Below are 10145 nucleotides of genomic sequence, written 5' to 3'. Positions count from 1 at the left end.
GGAGCCCAGATTCCCAGAATCGCACCCCATGGTCAGCGCAGCAAGGCCTGGAGACAGCTCTGTATGAAATGACAGCAAACGTTGAGGAGAAAAGATCCTGCTGGACTGAAGTACTCGATGTAATCTGCAAATTGAACAGAGCTTGGTCAGCTCTGCAACGCCAACGCTGCATATATCCAGAAGCATTTTCTTCTAAGTCCATGCATCAAGTTTTCAGACATGTTTAGATTATTTTAAATGTAAATCAGCCCTAAAACAGTCCCAAGAGAGTCAAAGAAAAGAGGCAAATTAAAGACACTAATGCATTTATGTGTAACAAAAGAATAAATATTTCATTTATGAACATAGATACCTTATTTTTAATACCGTGGTCTATTGATCTCTAAATTAGTTTTCAATGTTTTAAGAGCCTTAAGGTTCATTATTCCTTAAGGCTCTGAATGCTGTGGGGCTGTCCTGGCTGACACGCCTCTGCAGCATTGCGTGGACATCGGGGGCAGTACCGCTGGATTGGCAGACTGGGGTGGTGGTCCCCCTTTTTAAGAAGGGGGGCCAGAGGGTGTGTTCCAATTACAGGGGAATCACACTCCTCAGTCTCCCTGGTAAGGTCTATTCAGGGGTCCTGGAGAGGAGGGTCCGCCGGATAGTTGAATCCCGGATTGAGGAGGAGCAGTGTGGTTTTCGTCCTGGTCGCGGAACAGTGGACCAGCTCTATACCCTCTTTGGGGTCCTGGAGGGGGCATGGGAGTTTGCCCAACCAGTCTACATGTGTTTTGTGGACCTGGAGAAGGCATTCGACCGTGTCCCCCGGGGGCTCCTGTGGGGGGAACTCCGGGAGTATGGGGTACCGGACCCCCTTGTACGAGCTGTCCGGTCCCTGTACGACAGGTGTCAGAGCTTGGTCCGCATTGCCGGTAGTAAGTCGGATTTGTTTCCGGTGAGAGTTGGACTCCGCCAAGGCTGCCCTTTATCACCGATTCTGTTCATAACTTATATGGACAGAATTTCTAGGCGCAGTCGAGGTGTTGAGGGGATCCGACTTGGTGGCCTCAGGATTGGGTCCCTGCTTTTTGCGGATGACGTGGTCCTGTTGGCTTCATCTGGTCGTGATCTCCAGCTCTCGCTTGAGCGATTCGCGGCCGAGTGTGAAGCGGCTGGGATGAGAATCAGCACCTCCAAATCTGAGACCATGGTCCTCAGCCGGAATAGGGTGGTTTGCCCTCTCCGGGTCGGGAGTGAGGTCCTGCCTCAAGTGGAGGAGTTTAAATATCTCGGGGTCTTGTTCACGAGTGAGAGAAGGATGGAGCGTGAGATTGACAGACGGATCGGTGCGGCGTCTGCAGTAATGCGGACTCTGCGCCGGTCTGTCGTGGTGAAGAAGGAGCTGAGCCAGAAGGCGAAGCTCTCAATTTACCAGTCGATGTACATTCCTACCCTCACCTATGGTCATGAGCTGTGGGTCGTGACCGAAAGAACGAGATCTCGTATACAGGCGGCTGAAATGAGTTTCCTCCGCAGGGTGGCCGGGCTCTCCCTTAGAGATAGGGTGAGGAGCTCGGTCATCCGGGAGGGGCTCAGAGTAGAGCCGCTGCTCCTCCGCATCGAGAGGAACCAGTTGAGGTGGCTCGGGCATCTGGTCAGGATGCCTCCTGGACCTCCCTGGTGAGGTGTTCCAGGCACGTCCCTCTGGGAGGAGACCCCGGGGAAGACCCAGGACACGCTGGAGGGATTATATTTCTCGGCTGGCCTGGGAACGCCTCGGGATCCCCCCCGCAGAGTTGGCAAATGTGGCTGGGGAGAGGGAAGTCTGGGCTTCCCTGCTTAGGCTGCTGCCCCCGCGACCCGACCCCGGATAAGCGGCAGAAGATGGAGATGGAGATGAATAATGAACATTTGTGCACATTTTATAAGTTTTGTTTCCCCCAAAACAAATAATACTTTTCTCTGCAGAAATCTGCACCTGTCTGGCAAAAATATAGCCCACAGATTACTGTACTGTATGCTGTGATGCTGGACAGAACAGGAAAAAAAAAAGAAAATCTGCACCAGTGAATAAGACAGTGCTGTGTAAACCCCCTATTCTGATCACCTTGTGTCAATTCAGGTGACAGTGGAGGTGAGCGATAAAAGAATTAAGTTGTGTGGAGTGTATCTGCATTATGTATGCATGTTAATCACATTATGGTCTTCCAGAGTTTTAACAGTATCTGACAACGCACACTGCTGCTACCTGATACACACATTTCTGCCAAAGGTTGCCAGGTCTGTTATTTTCACATGACTTTGGATTTTTGCCTTAAAGAATCCAGTTTGTTTTTATTGTGGATTTGTTTTTTTTGATGTCACAAGGTGCAACAGCAGATTCAACAGTTTGTCCAGAAGAAAATACAAGATGACAGAAATAAGAGGGAAACCCCCGCCCCCACAAATATTGATCTGTGTTTCTAAATATATAGCTTTGATGAACAAATGCAAATTTCATCATGTTCTGCAACAATATCCAAAGATAATCATAACATGGTCTCTACAATGAGGTGAATATGGTTGCATTTGTATAATTACAGATGATTTAAGCCTTCCTTCTAAAAATGTATCTAGACTGAGAAAAAAAAATTCAACCTTTTGTTTTTACAACTACATGTTGTTGCATGAAAAAAAGGCGGTGTGGCTTTTGGTGGGTTGAACTGAATGTTATATTCTCCTGCAAAGTTTAGTGTTGTCATTAAACTTTTGTCTTTGTTGGAATTGATGTTTTCATATAACGTGCGGGATGAAAACTTGCAGTCATGTCGACTGATGTGTAAATAACTCAAAAAGAAATGGACAGATAAATAGAATAAGGAACTGTCATGGTTTTGGTTTGGCTTTGTGTCGTCCGGTCATGTTTAGTTTTGGTTTCCTGTTTTATTTTGTTGGTTCTTTTCACCTGCATTTTTGTCCCATTTTGCATTCTGGTTTGATTTTCTCATTCATTTCACTTGTTCCTCCTCAGTTCCTCTGTGTATTTAAAGTCCTTTGTTTGTCAGTTTCCTTTATCAGATCATCAGATCTGTCAAGTTTTCCCAGTTTAAGTTTTGGACATCTTTTGGTTTTGACATAAATAAACTTTGTTCCTACATTCAACCTGTCCCGTACCGCTCCATCCTGCAACTACATCTACCTCACTATGACAGGAATAAATGATGCAATTTTAGGGCCGATCTGGATCACTGCCTAGATCCTTCAATTTTTATTTTGAGCTCATTTTGCCATTAGAGCTTCTAACTAAAGAAAAATATAATAAATAAAACCCACAATTATTGGCAACAACAAAAAAACAAAAAACATGACACCTTCCAATGGCGCAGCAGAGGTCTGAACACTCAGTGCTTTTAGTTTGTTTGGTTTTTTTGTGCATCTTTGGAAAGAACTTAACCCTTTATCAGGCAAGTGACTATTTTGATCACTTTGTTTTCTTCCATTTCCAGCATGAAACAAATTGTTAAAAAAAAAAAAAAAAGTAGCAACAGAATGGAGGTCTTGGTTCATACCAGAAGGACAATTTTAGGTTAAAATTTCTCATTTCAAGATATTTCACTGAGTGCCCTATAAAGGGTTAAAAATATTGTTATTACTATGGAGTAGGTACCACTAAAAAATAAAAAAACCAAATACTAACACATACAACAACTTTTTGTTAACGTTTTTTTTATTCATTTATTCTAATCTTTTATTTATTTCTCTTAAAAATAAGCAATAAACAACTGCCAAGGAGGTAACACATACAACAAATAAGTCTTCAAAAAACATACAGCTGGATTACAGAGGGAATATCTGAAAAAAGGGAATATCTGAACCAAATTTACCAGCATCCTATGAACATCTTTTCATTAAAACTATCAGTGTTAACATGATGCTGTGAGTCAGGCATCAGATTTATCCTCTGAAGACCAAGGATGTATTCTTCCCCACATCCATCAGAGAGCTGTCCTGATATTTTCATTTGGAATAAATAAATCAACAAATCAGATTAAACTTAACTAGCATGTTAAACGAAAATGGGGAGAACGCTGGAAAAGAAAACTTAGCACAGAAAAATAACTTCGACAACGTGAGAACTGTAGATTAACAGACAGCTTTTAAAATGACTTAAAGCTACATTGAGCTACTTGTAAAACTGGATTTTTTTACACCAAGCAGAAACAGAAACGGTCGACCTCAGAGCAGCCCCCCTACCTCTTCCCAATCATCCTGCTTCACAAACATGCTGATCCCCCCAGGCTCCAAAGTTCTCATCGTCACACCCAATTAAAAATGGATCAGTGATACTGTGGCTCCATGCCCCGGCCCTCGCTGGCTGGGTGTGGAGCCGCCTTTCCAATCCGAGGGGGATTTCACAGAACACGCTCTGCTGCAAGCACCTCTGGCGCACACACACACACACACACACACACACACACACACACACCTTCCAGTAACATCCGAAGAAAGTTAGCCTTTTTGACGGAGTTATGCAACATTTGTCGTGTCGTATTTTCAGTTTGGAAGTCAAACTGGTAAAATAATCCCTCAGGTGAGAAAAAGGAACTGTTGCCTCTGCTGATAAATTAGGGAGTCGTTGAGAGGAAATCCCTGGGATAACGGTGGGTGTAACATAATGTGGTGGGACACACTTTCAGTTAGGCCGGGTATTAGTCCATCATTAGCCAGAAGTAGCCGCAAGATTGAAAAACACTTAGCAAACACAGCGGCAGATAACAGATGACTAATCCTGTGTTTAAGTGCTGCACACACTAGTTGCCACCCACTCAGGAGTCACAGTGACACTACACACTCCAGCTCAACATGTTTCCTCTCAGTCGCATGCTTATGTTACAGAAACATGTTTATTTAGCAGGAATGTGTTTATTGGCTTCAGAGAAATCAGCTAAAAACTTAAAATCATTCAAATTTCTGATAGTAAAGATTTTAACCGAATAATGGTTTTATAGATTTTAATGACAGATCACCTGTGAAATTTCCAGATATCTACTTCGCTTTCTGCTTAAATTAATAATTAATTTACTCTGGTCAGTTTGTATTGATATGAAGCTCGACCAAACTAAGAAAAAAAACATTCAGAAATGTCTCCTAAAAATAAATAAAATGCGTTATTAGTGATGAAGGTGGTTGGTAAATGGTGTCTGTAATAGTCTTAATTTAATTTGTTTTACATAATCAGATATAGTACTCTATTATGTGCCTTTAATTCCTGCTAGTTGTGTACTAACATGCGTTGCCTCACAGTAGTGACAATACTCTGTTTAGACTTATATCACTAATTCTTGTTCTACAACTAATCCCTCATTATATGTCAAGGTGATGGAACTGTGGTGATCAGTTGGCCTTGCCCTCTGGTTTTGGTTTTATAGTTTTTTTATGTTTTTATGCATAACAGTTTTATTTGCTGTGAATTTTATGTTGTGGGCAAGGTCACTGATTGCCAACTCGCCACAGCTGGCATTCCTCCTCCCTGCCACTAAGTTGGCATGGAGTTAATTGGCTAACGGGGAAGAGGTGTGAAGGAGGTTTTTAAGGCACAAGTGGAAGAAGGCAAGGGGGCGGAAGAAGGATGTGACCAAGGCGAAAGGAGAATGTGACCAATAGGGAAGGCAAGCAGCTTGGGCTGCGCTATCTTGATGGGCCTCATAAGGACTGGTGCCAGTGGATGGATGGATGGATGGATGGATGGATGGAAGGAAGGAAGGAAGGAAGGAAGGAAGGAAGGAAGGAAGGAAGGAAGGAAGGAAGGACGGAAGGAAGGAAGGAAGGAAGGAAGGAAGGAAGGACGGACGGACGGACGGACGGACGGACAATGCCAGCAGGGACGCGTGAGGACGGGAAGAGGATCTTGTGGTGGAGCTGGAGGTGACAAAGAAGGAGCCAGTGACAGGATGTGTCGTTGGATCAGTGGAGGGGGAGCGTTCGGCAATCCCCCTCCTCTAAGCTAAGTTCTCCCTCTTTTTCCTGTGGGTGGTGATTAATGCCCCACCCTTTCAGGCAGACTAGCAGGCCCATTCAGTTGCTGATCACCTGTCCTTCACACAGATCCCTCCCCAGAACGGAATCGGGGACACGTCAAGAGACTGGAAAAAAGGAAGCGACATCGCAAAGACACTCTACTAAAGGGCCGTGGCTGATGACCCTTTTTCAGCTCACCTTGGGGACGTTTTTAGTCTTTTTTTTATACAAAGGTTAATAAATACTTGCAGACTAACTTAAATCTCTTCTGGCATGTTTATTCATATAAAGTGCTCCCCTTAGAAACCAAAGTTGGAGGTTGATTACCCCGTTACATATACACAGACTCAATTTAAAAGAGACACTGTGTAACTTTTGACCCAAACATCAGCCTAATGGGAGTAATATTGGATGATTTCTGGGGTCAGTATACAGTGCTTGATGTGTGTCGGTGCTCCAAGGGAGCTGTCCTCTTCAGAAACCAGAAATTTTAAGTCTGAAGGAGCGGATCTGTCTCTCATGGGATCATGTAGCCTGGAACACTTTGCTTTACAGCTCTCCCTCTATAAACACAGAGAGCTCTGTTTTGTGCTACTTTTTCTCCTCCTTCTAAAAGAGTTTGTCGTTTGTCATAACTGGACGAAGTAAGAAGGTAATAATAGTGTGTGAAAAGGTCAGAATAAGAAAGAAAGAAAGGGATCGGCCCAGAGGAAAGACACGAGTCCATCTTGGTAAAGAATTTGCTGGTTGCAGTCTGAAGAAACAATAGTGTGGATGTAAAACCCACTCTCTGTTTGCCTCAGTATTTGTAATTAGACTGCTAAGTTTGTCCCTTGTTAGCTGTGTCTTATTTTGCTGTTTGGTAGAAGCTAAATGCGGCTAGTTGAAGCTAGTCGGCTACAGACCGAAGCTACCTTGATTCCCTAAACATTTTGCACAAGTTGGGCTTGTTTGTAGCAATAAATGCATTGCATGAACTAGAAATGCATTTCATGAACTAAAATTCTTGTAAATATCAAAGTAACACAACAATGAGCAACTGGCCTGGTTTAGTTTTATACTTTTCATCAGCTGTTCTGCACACAACAATTGTAAAACCCGGTGTTGTGTGTCCTAAAGGTTTAGTGCACCTCGCACACTGTCCCTTTACATGACCAAGAATTTGTTTTAGGCCTTTGTTGATTTATTGGAGGCATTTACTGATTTCACACTTGAACAGATGTTTTAGTGCTTTTTCAGCAGATATAGAAACCAGTTTTTCAATCAATGATCTAATTTCCTGTCTAAAAATAATGGCCTTTAAATCAGATAAACACAGAGGAGAAGGTAAACTCTTCAGTTGTTACATAATATAACTTATCAGTGTCAAACACATTTTCTGTCCAACATTGTTAAGTTTTAATTAATAAACTAAAATCTATAATCTTAATCTATATTCCTTCTATTATGAGCTCCTCTCTGCACCAGGACTGAGTTAAAAATGTTGTCATCTCTATAACAATCACATTATTCCATGATTAAAGCTTAAACAGGTAAAGTGTGAATGGCAACATCAGATGTTGGAGGATTTATGCATTTTACTTTTAAAAGTTTAAGTCTTCTAAATTAAATTTACCTTAACCGGACTGTGCATCATAAGAGGTCTGAGTCATGAGTTAAAATCAACTCAGATGGATATCCTGAAAGCTAGATTTACTCTTTTATTGTCTGCAGATGTCTTTTGCTTTTCTTTGCATCAGAAGATGCAATAATCCTCTCACAGTTTTGCCACTCTCAGGATTCACCCTGCTAAGACAGCTGTATTTTTGCAACAAATGCTGCTCAGTGGAGCTTCAAATCCACCACATCCTATACAAATGTAAAATAGGCTTCATGCCGGCTTGATAAAAATCAGTCTGGAGCATTAGCTCACATTTTGCAGAGCTTCTGGTTTGAACCCAAAGTAGATTTTATCATGCTGGTTGCTGTGGCAGCGGCTGCCCTGATCCTTCCACATCCTCGGGGCAAAGGTCTTTGGGGTCAGACAGAGGTTCGGGTCAAGCAAGCAGGTTAAACACCTTGTCGGGGATTAGCAGGATGTGAGGGAGGTGGAGGAAGTCTTCATTGGCTAATATCTCTTTTTGCAGCTCTGTGAAGCACCTCCGGGACACACACATGCCATTTAATACAGGCATGAACTCATACACATCACATTAACTGAGCTTTTGTTTGGCTCAAACAATGACCTGCCAGAGTGAGTGCTCTGATAAGTCCATCTCTGTCTGCAACAAACCACACATCACAGGGGAAGGGACAAACTGCCTAATTCAGACATTACAAGGAGCTGCTCCAACATTAATCAAAATAAATTTCATTACATGGAGTTTTGAGCTTATGTCACTAAAAGAGGAGCTGCAATGAAGTTCAACCAAATCAACAGTACAAAGTCTGATAATCTGTGAAAGTACAACGTTTATAATAGATGGACAACAAGAAACTACATAAATGTCAAGATAAACCGGTTTTAGACTGCAGTTTGATCACTAAGAGGATGTCAGGTTTCCGGCTGAGTGGTGGAGAAAACTGTAATGACAGTGTTTAATGATAATGTCACGCTGTTTGAGGAAGTCAACGCATTATGGGTGTTGGTTTGAGAAAATTATAGTGATGTGAAATGTGAAGAAACGATGGTTTATGGTTCCTTTAAAAAGAAAAAGTAATATTCTTAAGTCGTGCACTGAGTTCCATACATATATATATATATATATATATATATATATATATATATATATATACATATATATATATATATATATATATATATAGTGACTGAATTGCTGCCTATGGTAGTTTAGAGTACTGAAATTTCACTGGGTGCTAGTTGTGGAAACACCATCAGGTTATTCAATTATTACATCATGTTGAGAAAAGAAATCTCTGAACCAAAGATCTTGGTAGACATACCGTACACACTTTTAAAAGGAATGTATGACTTATTGCTTTGATTTTCAACTTCTTTATACCACTAAGAGCATGTTTAGTTCATATACACTCAGATTTTTCCTTGTTTTCTTACGAGCTCCAACTTTAACCCCACTGTGAGATTATTTGGAAGGTAAAAATAAAGACCGGCATGCTGCATCCGGACTATAAATGCAAAATTCAGAGCAAGACATCTTATGGTAGTTGTACTATTTGACTTTATACTTTACCTACCTATGAAAAAGCAGATGAAATGAAAAATAGTATTACTTCCATTACCCCAAAATTCAACTTTAAAGTTAAATAGGAAAGAGTCACATTAACTAATAAAGTATGTTGGATACACAAACACACAATTCTTTGGTCATATAGTGTGCCAAACAGATCCTGAGAAAATATCAAGACTAAAACCAAAGAATTTCACGTTCATGGTGTCTTCAGATAAAAAAGCTATAATACATGCAATCTGATCCACCATCCTTAGCTCATGAATGTCTGCATCAAAATGTTTGGTCAAACAGTTTGTATCATGCTATAAATATCTTGTTTTTTATTTATGAGTCTCTTGTTTTACCCAACACATTCAGCAGCTTGTAAAAAGGCTTAAACTTAGTTTTGATTTCAGGTTAAAATCCTGTCTTTATCTTGAAGATCTAGCAATGAATACACTTGGGAAGAAAAGGCAAATCTCTGTGTTTTATATAGACTTTGCCACTAGTGACAGAGCATCAACTACAGACAGATTGGAAGCATGGAAAACTGATACACAAGAAGAGATATGACAAGATGAATGGGAATCAGCTTGTTTAAATCTCATAAACAATCAAATAAGACAGGACTAAGACTACTGCAGTTTAAGTGGACAATAAGAAGTACAAGTACCATGTGCTGCACTGAGTATACTGGATATACACCCCAAGAACCTTGTCTCTTCAGTATTAATTGATTTTTGGTCTCTTACAAGCAAAAAGAATCGTTGCTCTGATGTGACGGAAAACAGAGACATCAACAACAACAATGTGGATCAAGGAGATGGCATCTAATATTATTGTCAAAGGGAAGACAAGAGATTGAAGTGGTTTGGAGACCTTTGATAAAATACTTGAAATATAATAATACTTCCAAATTGAACGGAAATTATTGGGCTGTACCCCCACCCCCTTTTTTGTCTTGTCTTTTGTATGTTCATTTATTCCTTATTGTCA

Source organism: Telmatherina bonti, assembly GCF_933228915.1.
Source record: "Telmatherina bonti genome assembly, chromosome: 23".
Taxonomy (NCBI): Eukaryota; Metazoa; Chordata; class Actinopteri; order Atheriniformes; family Telmatherinidae; genus Telmatherina; species Telmatherina bonti.
Note: the sequence above shows the minus strand (reverse complement) of the source record.